The following is a 10,669-nucleotide window of genomic DNA, read 5'->3' as shown; positions in this document are numbered from 1 at the left end:
GTAGCATGTGACGCAGGCAGTTAGAGCTGTAGTCCATATTCTTCTCAACATTTCACAATGGGAAGTTCGATGCAGCACAAAAAAAGAGTCAAATTTGCATAAATATTATGAACATATTGTTCCTGTTTCCTCACTCTGTTCATTCGTCCTCATGAATCTGAGACAGCACAGGCTCCACAGTTTATGGGCCTGGCCGTCGGCACCCCTTTCCCTGCCTCCCTGCTTCAACTCTGTCCGCAGATGATAAAACCCATCCTTGGAGCTCACATCCCTTACCCAGGGAATGGACTCAAAGGAGCTCACCTGTGGGGGACAGTTTTTTTTTTTTTTTTTTTTAGGGTAACGTTTAGCTTGTTTTAAATATCACTATGTTAAAGATGATCACAGCAGTTGGATATTTCTAAGGGTTATACTCAGGGATGAAAGAAATCTGGACTCCCAGATTCAATCTCTCCCTGGGAGGCCATTTCTCCGGATCTGAGTGGAGTTGGCCAGGGGACTTAACGGGCCACAGACAGGGCATCCTTTGGTAGAGGCAAAGCACCGAGCTGCAAGTGTGGTACCCGAGAGGCTACCAGGAGGTCAGGGCACAACACACGGAGACGATCCAGCAATGCCTCCCCCCTTGGCCAACCAAGTTCTGTTTTCTCCCACACCCAATTACTGCACGCCCCTCTAGGCCGCCCCTCACCCCAGCTCCCCAAGGAAGTAGAAACCGAGGGACCTCAGGGATGCGCAGCTGGCAATGGGCTTCCAGACAATGCCGCTCCGCACGCAGGAGGCCCTCGGAATACAGCTGCCCTCCCGCATCCCCGTGCCCCGCCGCGTCTTCTGCCTCCCCCGGCACACAGGAGTGGGTCATTGAGACGCTTCTCGAGCTCATGCAAGCCCCAGAGTTCAGGCGAGCCAAGAGAGAACGCCGCCGGTACCTCCTCAGCGGCATCCTTTCCTCATCCGCCAGCCCCCTTATCCCGGAGCCTGGCCCTCGGCGGGCAGCGCGCACAGCAGGGAAGGGCGCTTCCTTAGCCGGTAGCTCCGGCTGAGGAGACGCGCGGGGCGTGCTCGAAAGCGAGGAACGAAAAGTTGTGCGCCCACTTGGTAGGGGAAGGAGAGCGAAGGAGCGAGCGCGCGAGAGCGAAGGGGGGAAGGCAGGGAGGGGGCGGGGAGGGGGCCGTTTACACGAATTTTCAAGTGGTAGACCTGCCTCTGCGCTCTGCCCAATGAGATCCGTCAGGGGAGGCACCCGGCTCACTTTTCCACATCACTTCACAGTTACATTTGGCAGGCAGGCGGGCTCGCACGCCGGAGCGCTCAGCCCGGAATTAGTGGATGTATTTGGAATTTCCCTGCCTCCTCGAAGCGCCGCCGCCGCCGCCGCCGCCGCCGCCGCAGGTTTGGGCACAGACGGTCGCGTCAACCCACCAGCTGCACTTCGGGCTGCGGACACCCGGAGCCCAGCGCGCCCGCCCCGCGTCTCTGCGCCAAGCCCCGCAGCTCCGAGAGGCATGAACGGAATCCGGAGGCGCCTGCCCAGCGCGCGGGCACTGGTCTGCACTCGCCGCCCTCGGGAACCGACCCCGAGCCCCTCCGGCCATTTGTGAACCAGGGGGCTTGGCATTCGCCGGCGCCGAGATCCACAAGAGTAAGTACTCCTCCCCGCCCACGTTCTCCTTCCTGCCTCGAAAACCCAGAAGGGACTGGGGCTTTGAGGAATTCCCGTGCCCCTTCCGACACCTTGCGCACTTCCTTCCCCGCAGAAGGGGGATGCGGGGGTTCTAGCACGGGCGTGAGGCTGAGCTGCGTCTGCTTTCCCGATGAGCAAGCACTGCCAGTGGAGGTTTTGCCTGACGGATTTTTGCAAACTGCCCTGACAGCAGATTCTGGGGGAGTAGCGAGCCCCAGGCTGTGCCCCCTCCAGTTTTCCTGCCGGTCTCCCTCCTTGCGTCGCCTAGCGAATCCGCCGCTTCCAGACAACAGGCAGGCGCCGCTGCAGACGCGCGCCTCCGCTGCGGGGTCCGTGCGGTGAATGGGAAGCACCCGCCGCCTGTTGTGCGGAGGGCGCGAGTCCTTTGGAAAGCTGGCGGCGGGGCGGCGGGGAGCCTGTCTCTGGTTTTCTGCACCTCCACCTCTCCGAGGCGGGGGAGGCGTGGGGCTGCGGGCCGCAGCTCTGCTGCAAGAGCCCCCGCGCAGGGTTTTCCTACAAGTGGCTGGGAGGCGCGGTACCCGCTGCAAACTTGCCGGGGCTCCTGAGACGCCCCGCGGCTCTCCCCTAGCCTAGACGATGCCCCGCACCGGGGTGGGACCCCTACCCTGCCCTCTAAGGCGCAGTCTGCCCGCGGCCCGCGACACTGCGCTCCCGCAGGCTCCCCAAGCGCGGAACTCCCGCTCAGCTCCTCTCCTGGAGCCCAGAGCCGGGAGCTGCCGTTCTCTGCCACCCGCCGCTCCCCACCCGCTAACCGGTGGGGTGCGGGCCGCGCCCCTCGCAACACCGGAGGAGGCTAGGGGGGCTGTGGTCTGGGTCCTGCCTGCCTGCGCGTAACAGGTTCCCAAGGGACCCTCTGGGGCTTTGCCAGGCTCCAGCCAAAGCTGGGACCCAGTGAGTACGTGCCACGGCCGACGCGGATGCCAACAGGTATCCACCATTTCCTCTGCTCTCTGCCTCCCCAGGATCAAAGCCTTGCCACTCCTCCCATACCCCCCCCCCCTCCCGTCCCACCTGCCAGCCCCACCACCGCACCCAATTTGACAGGAACCGCAAAGTTTCCTGGTATCTGTCCCTTCCCCGCAGGCACGGAGCCGGCAGCACGTTCCGGACTAGCCCTTTGCCTCCACCAGCGGGGATGGGCAGCTGCTTGCTGGGGTTGCTAAAATGTAAGGAATCAAACAGCATTCGCGGCTTATTGCTACAAACGCACAACAGGAGTCCGTTAGGGGGGAAAAATTAGTAATCAGCAGCAGCAGCCTGGCAGGTACTCACTGGAGCTCCCGTGCAAGGAGAGAGCTTATAACCGAGCGGGCTGCAGGGAGAAATGGCTCCTTTCAACTTTCCCACCCGTTCCTGAAGATTCCACAAGAGTTTCCTCTTTAGGAGGCGCGATCCGGCCATCCCTTAGCGCGCTGGAGCTGCTGGCCCGCCCAGCCGGCGGCTCGGTTCCACCCGGCTTCCCGGGCGAGCGCGAGAGCGCGGTGCCCTCTCGCATCCGGCACCGGCTTGAGGCGATGGGGGCGGTCGGGAAGCTCCTGTCCCCTTCACGACCCTGACAGCCATCTCGATGTTGGAAAACCCTCGCGGGCTGTCACCCCCCCGGCTTGATGACGAGGGCTTTTTCGACTTGAAAACTCTATGTTGGGAAAGAGACGTTTGTGCCAGATTTGAGAGTGGGGTTTTTCCACCCACTCAAACTCGCTGCTGTACCTCACTGCATGCAAAATGAGCCCTGTCGTTCTAGCTAAGCACTCTGAAATTCCTGCCAGGCTACTGGCTTTCCTTAGCGGTGCCCAAGTGTTGCAGGGATTTCGTGTGTGTGTGTGTGTGTGTGTGGAGAGAGAGAGAGAGAGAGAGAGAGAGAGAGAGAGATTGAGATTCTGCTACTAAGGGGACTGGTATCTTTGAAGAATGTTCTCTGAGGGTTACAGTTTTTTCCTCAAAGGGAGTTCTCCATAATCATCATGTCCAGACATATTTTTCCACTTCCCTGAGTTGTGTGGCTGAAAGAAATTCTGAGGCTATCCCCTTTATGAAATAATAATGCTGATGATAATATGCTATGATTCTGCTCCAGCAGATTTGAAGCTCTGTGTCACAGTCATTTCATGCTGGAGCAGTTGCAGGATTTTAAATCACCTTTGATTTTTCTTTTTTCCTGGACTCTTAAAAAGGGGCCAGGAGTTGTGGAAAATCTTTTCCGAAAACAGAGAGGATCCTTCCCAGTAACTCTGGGCATTGCTTCATTCGGAGCTGTTCACTGGCCCTTAACTGCTGCCTGGAATCATCCAAATGAGGGTCAGGGTATCCTCTGCCCGGCACAAATGAGCAAAATATTTTAGAGGCACTGCCTGTTGGTCTCTGAAATGTGTGCTGTAATGCTGTCATTCAAACGTTTTCATCTCTCTCGCCTACAAATTGGATCATATATCTCTAATATTATGAAGAATCAATACTTCTACTTCATAGTCTCTGAAAATCCTCTAGACTCCAGATGGGCTAATTTCTGCATCCAAGACTCTTAACATTGCTTGGATGCATTTCTGGTGTCCACGATACATTTCTTGAATTCTTGAGGCTGTTTGAATTTAGCTGAAAACAGATACTTTCCTGGCAGCCCATTCTAACAGAGCAGCTCCATTTGCCTGAAGTACACATATCCGTTCTGAAGGAAAGGAAGCCCTTACCCTGGAAAATAACGTTACCTGCGTGTTATGTAGAACTGTGCTCAAGACAGCATTCAACTACAGTAACCCCTCAATTTAGCACTGAACACAATTTAAGTAACTGAGGGCAGCATGATTGATGGTAAAAAACCAAAGCAAACAAACAAGAAATCCCTAAAACTTGCTCAGCAGGATGGAATAGACTGTTTGAGAAAGCATTTGTAAGACTGTTGGGTGAGTATACTCATAATGTAACATTGCCTGGAAACGATACTACACAGATGTAAGGTCTGATACTCCTGTTAGTACAGAGGATCCTACTGTTGATGTGAAGCAAGTGTATTCCAAAGAATGAGGATATAATCATTGTATTAAAGAAATTCTAGTTCTGGATGTTGCTTTTCAGGTTTCTTTCATTGTTTACTGGTGGGAAAAAGAACATGAAAAGTTGAAGTCCATACTCAGACAACTGTTCAGAGAACTGTTATTAGTATAAGTAAATTAATGCTTTAGAGGAAAAAACAATAATCTTCACTGTTTTTCTCCTCCAGGTGCCACACCTGAGGTCTTTATCAATATTCCAATTTCAGCAAATTTTCCATGCAAAATCAAAAGCTTTCAATGGATAAAGTGACATTTAATGTATACTTCCAACTACAGTTTTCCAGTCGGTCAGGAAAGATTTGTGTTTGACAAATCAGAACAAGCATAAGTAGAGTAGCCTTTTAATTATAAATGCGATATAAGGTCTCAACTCTTCTTTTTCAAAGTGTCTTCAGTGATACTTCTGATACTCATTTCAGTTCTTTTATATTTTTTGCCAAGTTATTCAGTGAAAGACAGAAAACTGCACTTTTCTTTTTGTGTTAGGCATTGTTGGCATTCATGGATAAAATGGACTAATTTTGCATTTTGGACTTAGGAAAAGCCTTCTAACTTTAGAGTATCATATCTCTTACAGGGTTAAGAAATATATCAAGTTGATTCCTGTTGCTCTGTATTGCTTATTGTATATGCACATGTGTGAACATACACACATGTCTTAAAAATGTGCCCAGATAACTAATTCATTTATTAGTTCAAGCCTAAGATTTTTATCATGCTCCTTTTGCCATTTTATCTGCCTTAGATTACTTGATTTCCCTCTCTGTTATCTGGATGTGTACATTGATTAGTCTTTTAAAAATTGTCATCTGTGATGCTGGGAATCCCCTCTCTGAAACCAATGCATGCGCATTTATGAACTAGAACAAATTTTTGATGGACAAAACCCATCATCTGACTTAACGGGGCTCAATTAACCTAAAAACCGTCACTCCTTTGTTATTTCATTCTCATAGAAAAGTTATGATGAGCAATCTGTTCCTGTGTCTCAAACTTGCTTCAGGTGTAACCACAAAGAGAAAATTAGTCGAACCTAGCAACTTCAAAAGGTCAGAAAAGAAATAAGTTCAAGGGATGCCTTTTAGCTTTTTCTCCCATATGTTGTAGCTGCCACTTCATGGTGAAGTACCAAAGCCAGTACTGTTTTCTTTTTCTTTAGTGTCTCAAACTTTTATTTCCTGAGTTTTAAATGTCATGGACTACACTTTACCCTAACCATCACTCCCCCAACCCCTCTTCCTGTCTTTAGAGTTACTTTTAAGTTGTATTAATATTAGACATACATAGATGCGAATTCCTGCATCTCTTTGGAACATATCATGAAAGAATAGCAATTGTCTTTAGAACCTTCAAACACTTTTTTCCCCTAATACCCACTGCTGACGGCAGCTGCAAATGCTAGAACCTGGCCATGCACAAAGTTAGACCTTAGTAAACATTGATTTAATGTACTAACAAATTAGCAAAGATTATGCCCTCCACCCCTTATGAGGCTCTTTTCAATAAAGGAGAGGAAGGGATAGCATCATATTCAAAGTCTAAAATTGTAACTTCTACAGTTTTCACTACAAAAATCTCATAAGTCTTCCTAGCCTTATTTTTAGACATAGCTTTTCTCATTATTTAAAAATCAATTTCCCCATGATCCACCAAGCATATATTTTCTCCCTTACAATCACTTTTAAATGATATGGGAATATAAAATTCACATCATTCAGTTTTGTAAAAAATGAGAATGTGTCCAAGACTAGACTTGCATCAGAGAATGTTATTATACTACATAGATTCATAATTATATTTTATTGGGAAAACATTATAATTGTGTAATTGCTATATGAGTAACTCGGTGTCTGTACCTGTCTTTTGGTAGGAATTTATGAAAATAACCAAGGATGAACTTGCTTCCTCTCTTCCTACTTGGGTCCCTCTTGTTCTCCATCCATTGTCTCTTTAAAACAGTTTTGTATTTGAATAGAGTAATTTTTGATAACCTCATGTGAATTGAAAGTCTGGTATCTTGGAAGATAGTTCTATATATCACTACATTGATTTTAATCACAAAGGTATTTGGCCCTTACATATACATCAAGGAAAAAATTTATGATCAGATAACATACTTCTGTGGATATGTTTATTGATATTTTAGGAATGTTGACTATTTTAAAGATGTTAATATATTACAAATAAATTGAATTTCCTTAATCTACTTTATGGGCATTGCTACATAACAATATATGTATGTCCTATCAGCAGTTAGAATGATATTTTCTCTCTTATTTCTTTTTAGATAGATTAATGCATCAAATATGATTATTTGATTCCTAATGTGACACAAATGGCACAAAATAAGTAGCTAGAAAAGTGACATAAATATCATAAGGGAATAATTTCCTTTCTTATATATGCAATCTCATTTCAAAAAATTTGATATAAACATTAAAAAGGAAAATTATGTTCTTTATTGGTCTAATGCTGTTTGAGGTTGACAAACAGAATTTTTTTTTTATTTTTTTAAAAGATTTATTTATTTATTTATTTTGAAAGTTAGAGTTACACAAAGAGAGGAGAGGCAGAGAGAGAGAGAGAGAAGTCTTCTATCTGCTGGTTCACTCCCCAGTTGGCCACAATGGCTGGAGCTGCATAGATCCAAAGCCAGGAGCCAGGAGCTTCTTCTGGGTCCCCCATGCGGGTGCAGGGGCCAAGGACTTGGGCCATCTTCCACGGCTGTCCCAGGCCATAGCAGAGAGATGAATCGGAAGTAGAGAAGCTGGGACTCGAACTGGCACCCACATGGGATGCCAGCACTGCAGGCAGCGTCTTTACCTGCTATGCCACAGTTCCAGCCCTGACAAACAGAATTTAAATTTGTGTCCAGCTATCATCATCTTCAAAGTGGGGGTGCTCAGAAAAGGGAAAGATAAGGAATTCGTATCTGTTTTGACTAGAGTAGTATAACACACATGTCTTTGTCTTGTTTTTAAGTTTCACTAAATATAGTAGCTGACTGCAGTATACTTATTTTAGAATGTATGTTAGAAAACCCATTAATTTTCATGAACTATGCATTCTGAGTGATAACTCAATATAATTTTTGTCAAACGATTGCTTGCTCTCTGACTGTCTACCCATCTATTTTCTCTGTCCTTAGTTCATGTTAACAGTGTCAGTGGGTGGTTTTTAAGCTATAAAGTCTTTGAAACATGAAAGAAAGACAGTGAGGTGCACTTGTAAGCATGGTTCCTACACAGTATAATCTAATTGGAAGAATTGTAACTTATTATTCTGGTATACTTGGCTGCATTTCAATTTCAGTGTAACAGATTCTATGGTCTTGGTTATGTGATATAACTGACTTTAACCATTTCTGCATTTCTTAACAAAGAATGGAAAGCTCCTAATTTCTATGATCAGTTTTACTAAAGTTCTTTGACACAGTTTGTTGAATATTTTTGAAGGGCGGCATCACTAGAACCCAAACTCTCATTAGTATTTTCTTCTCTGAGTTTCCTTCTAAGTAGTGTATTAACGTCATCTTGGCCTCATCTTATAATGAGGAGGGACCCTTCATTTGCACCATCCTTGTAAAATGTTGATGATTATGAAATGCAATAGAATTTTTCTTGTAGAAGTACTAGAATCTGTATTATTTTTATGTAATTATTTATTTGAAGGGCAGAGAGATTAGAGAAGGAAATTTATCCACTGATTCACTCCCAAGATGCTTGCAACAGCCAGGGCTAGACCAGGCCAAACCCAGGATCCAGAAGCTCCATGTGGGTGTCCTACGTGGGTGACAGGAACACAAGTACGTGGGCCATCATCTGCTGCCTTCTAAGTACATTAGCAGGAAACTGGATGGGAAAAGGGGGCAGAGTTTGATCCCAGGCACTCTGATAAGGAGTGCTGGTGTCCCAAGTGGTGGTTGAACCCTGCATGCTAAAACACCCACCCTGAGCCATGAGTTTTAAATGAGTGGTTACAATTCTACTGAAATTGTGGATGGGTAGTGGTTGCAATTTTCCTGCTCAGCAGAAAGTAGTAATGGAGAATGCCGTGTATTCCATAGAAATGTGAAATATGGTTGGCTCTGGAAGGTAAAAATACAATCTTGTAGAAGCCTGATATAACTGGGTAGAGTTATTATTTTCATCATATGTGAACTGTGGATAGGGAAAGATATATATAAAATGCTGTTTCATAGATGTCCATCTTCTTGCTATTTTAAAATAAGTTACAGTTAGGTAATAAGCAAAATAACTTTTTTGTTTATAATGTTGGAATTTTACCAACTGATGTACAGAGCAAGAGATTGAAATAACATAATTTTAAAAAAATCAGTCAATATTCTTTGTAAAGCAATTGAAACACTCAGTAACAACTACTGTTGCTTCATTAACAAATAGTTTTACATAAGTTTTTTTTACTAAGTTTTTTTCTTATTAATCCTTCAAGGTATATAATATCAACCACAGAGCATTGGTTTCCTAATCTACCACAATTGAAATAAATTTTCTCAGGTTATAAATGAGAGAACTGTAATGTAAACTACTTCTGTGTGACCCCATTGTTAATGCTCTTAGATATATAATGGAATTCCCCACAGTCAGGTGTATTATAGGGTTGATAAAAGTAAGGTTGATTCTGATTGGCTGCTGAGATTTAAAGGGATAGCACAAATAAGTTTAGTCTTTGGCTATTAAACCTTGAACAAGTGACTTAAGGATAGCACAGGATATAGCTTTTCAATAAAGAAGGAAGAATTAGGCTTGAGAAATGACCTCGTGGTACTGCTGTGTCTGTAGTTGGGAAGAGAAACATGGGAGTTGCACTCATCTTTCTAGGATGAACGCTATACAATTATCCCTAAGAAAGACCAACCAACTGGATTCATCCTTAGTATACTTACAAACCTTATGATCCTAGGAAACTCTTATAGATACATGCCTGGCTGCATAACGCTAAAGAAGGACACTTATTTTGACTTTCTGTGTTTGTCACAGGGTTAGTCACCCCATTTTGAAATTTCTGAAATGGAAAAGTTTCTATGTGAAGAATAATTTTTTTTTTATTCCAACTTGGGAAAGGAGGAGCAGAAAGCATGTATTTATGTATTTTTGTCAAGGTACCCTACAGTTATAGAACTTTAAAAAAAGGTGGTGGGTGGAAAAGTATATATAGAGTATGTCAATAACAGGCAAACAGAACATCCGACAAGTGTTTTTCTGGGTGGTAAAATTAGGAAATGATATGCTTTGAGGCAGATGGACATCTGGGTAAGTGTAGGATAAGTCATCCTAGAAAGATGAACATAAGAGTTATGAATGAGAGGAGGGATAAACAAATACAAGGAGTCTTTAAAAAGTTAACACAAAATGTATACTATGAAAAAACTTTGAATAGGTTTCAAATATTTTTTGCACCAAAATAAGCTACTCTTAATTTAGTTTTCCCATGAACGTCTTGAAGTCCTGTTGTACCTGTGTGTGTGTATGTGCACGCACAAAAGATATTTCAGAATCCTTCCTGCCAAGGGGATCTGGACAGGGAATTTTGAAGGCTCTAGGAAAGATGATCCTTATGTATTATTTATATTTGGGTACTTGCAACTATTGTTTCTCTTTAAAATCCACAGACTGTCCCTACCTGGTTGACTCCAGTCACCTAGGGCTTGGCTTAAATTGCGCTGGACCACGCATTGAATCACATCCTCTGCATTTGTGAAATACCATTTTGAATTCATTGTGCATTTACCTGTCTTGAAGCAGGCTGTTAATGGCTCTAAACTCAAGGTCAGAAGCATTTTTAATACAAACTCTCTGGTCCTGTGTGTCATTTTTGCTTCCATGAAATATTGTGGTTACTAAGCCCAGTGGATAATAAAAGCATAATTTCCTGTCAACCACAATAATCTGCT

At 44.7% G+C, this 10,669-nt stretch overlaps 1 protein-coding gene across 9 annotated transcripts in view; it reads left to right on the top strand.

The window, feature by feature from the left end:
* Positions 1-1,222: 1,222 nt before the first annotated feature.
* Positions 1,223-10,669, top strand: part of CDH8 (cadherin 8) — a 418,197-nt gene continuing 408,750 nt past the window's right edge. For 8 of the 9 annotated variants that reach the window (XM_070063301.2, XM_070063302.2, XM_070063300.2 and 5 more), the window contains exon 1: positions 1,269-1,642. The gene's annotated coding sequence lies outside the window, so the exon portion shown is untranslated. Of the gene's footprint in view, positions 1,643-10,669 lie in introns of all 9 variants that reach the window. The other variant, XM_008257377.5, reaches the window with a different exon arrangement.

The sequence above is a fragment of the Oryctolagus cuniculus genome, chromosome 18 (genome assembly GCF_051225735.1).
Source record: "Oryctolagus cuniculus isolate XC-2025 breed Fujian yellow rabbit chromosome 18, ASM5122573v1, whole genome shotgun sequence".
Taxonomy (NCBI): Eukaryota; Metazoa; Chordata; class Mammalia; order Lagomorpha; family Leporidae; genus Oryctolagus; species Oryctolagus cuniculus.
The sequence above is the reverse complement of the archived record's forward strand: the minus strand, read 5'-3'. Positions and strand labels throughout refer to the sequence as shown.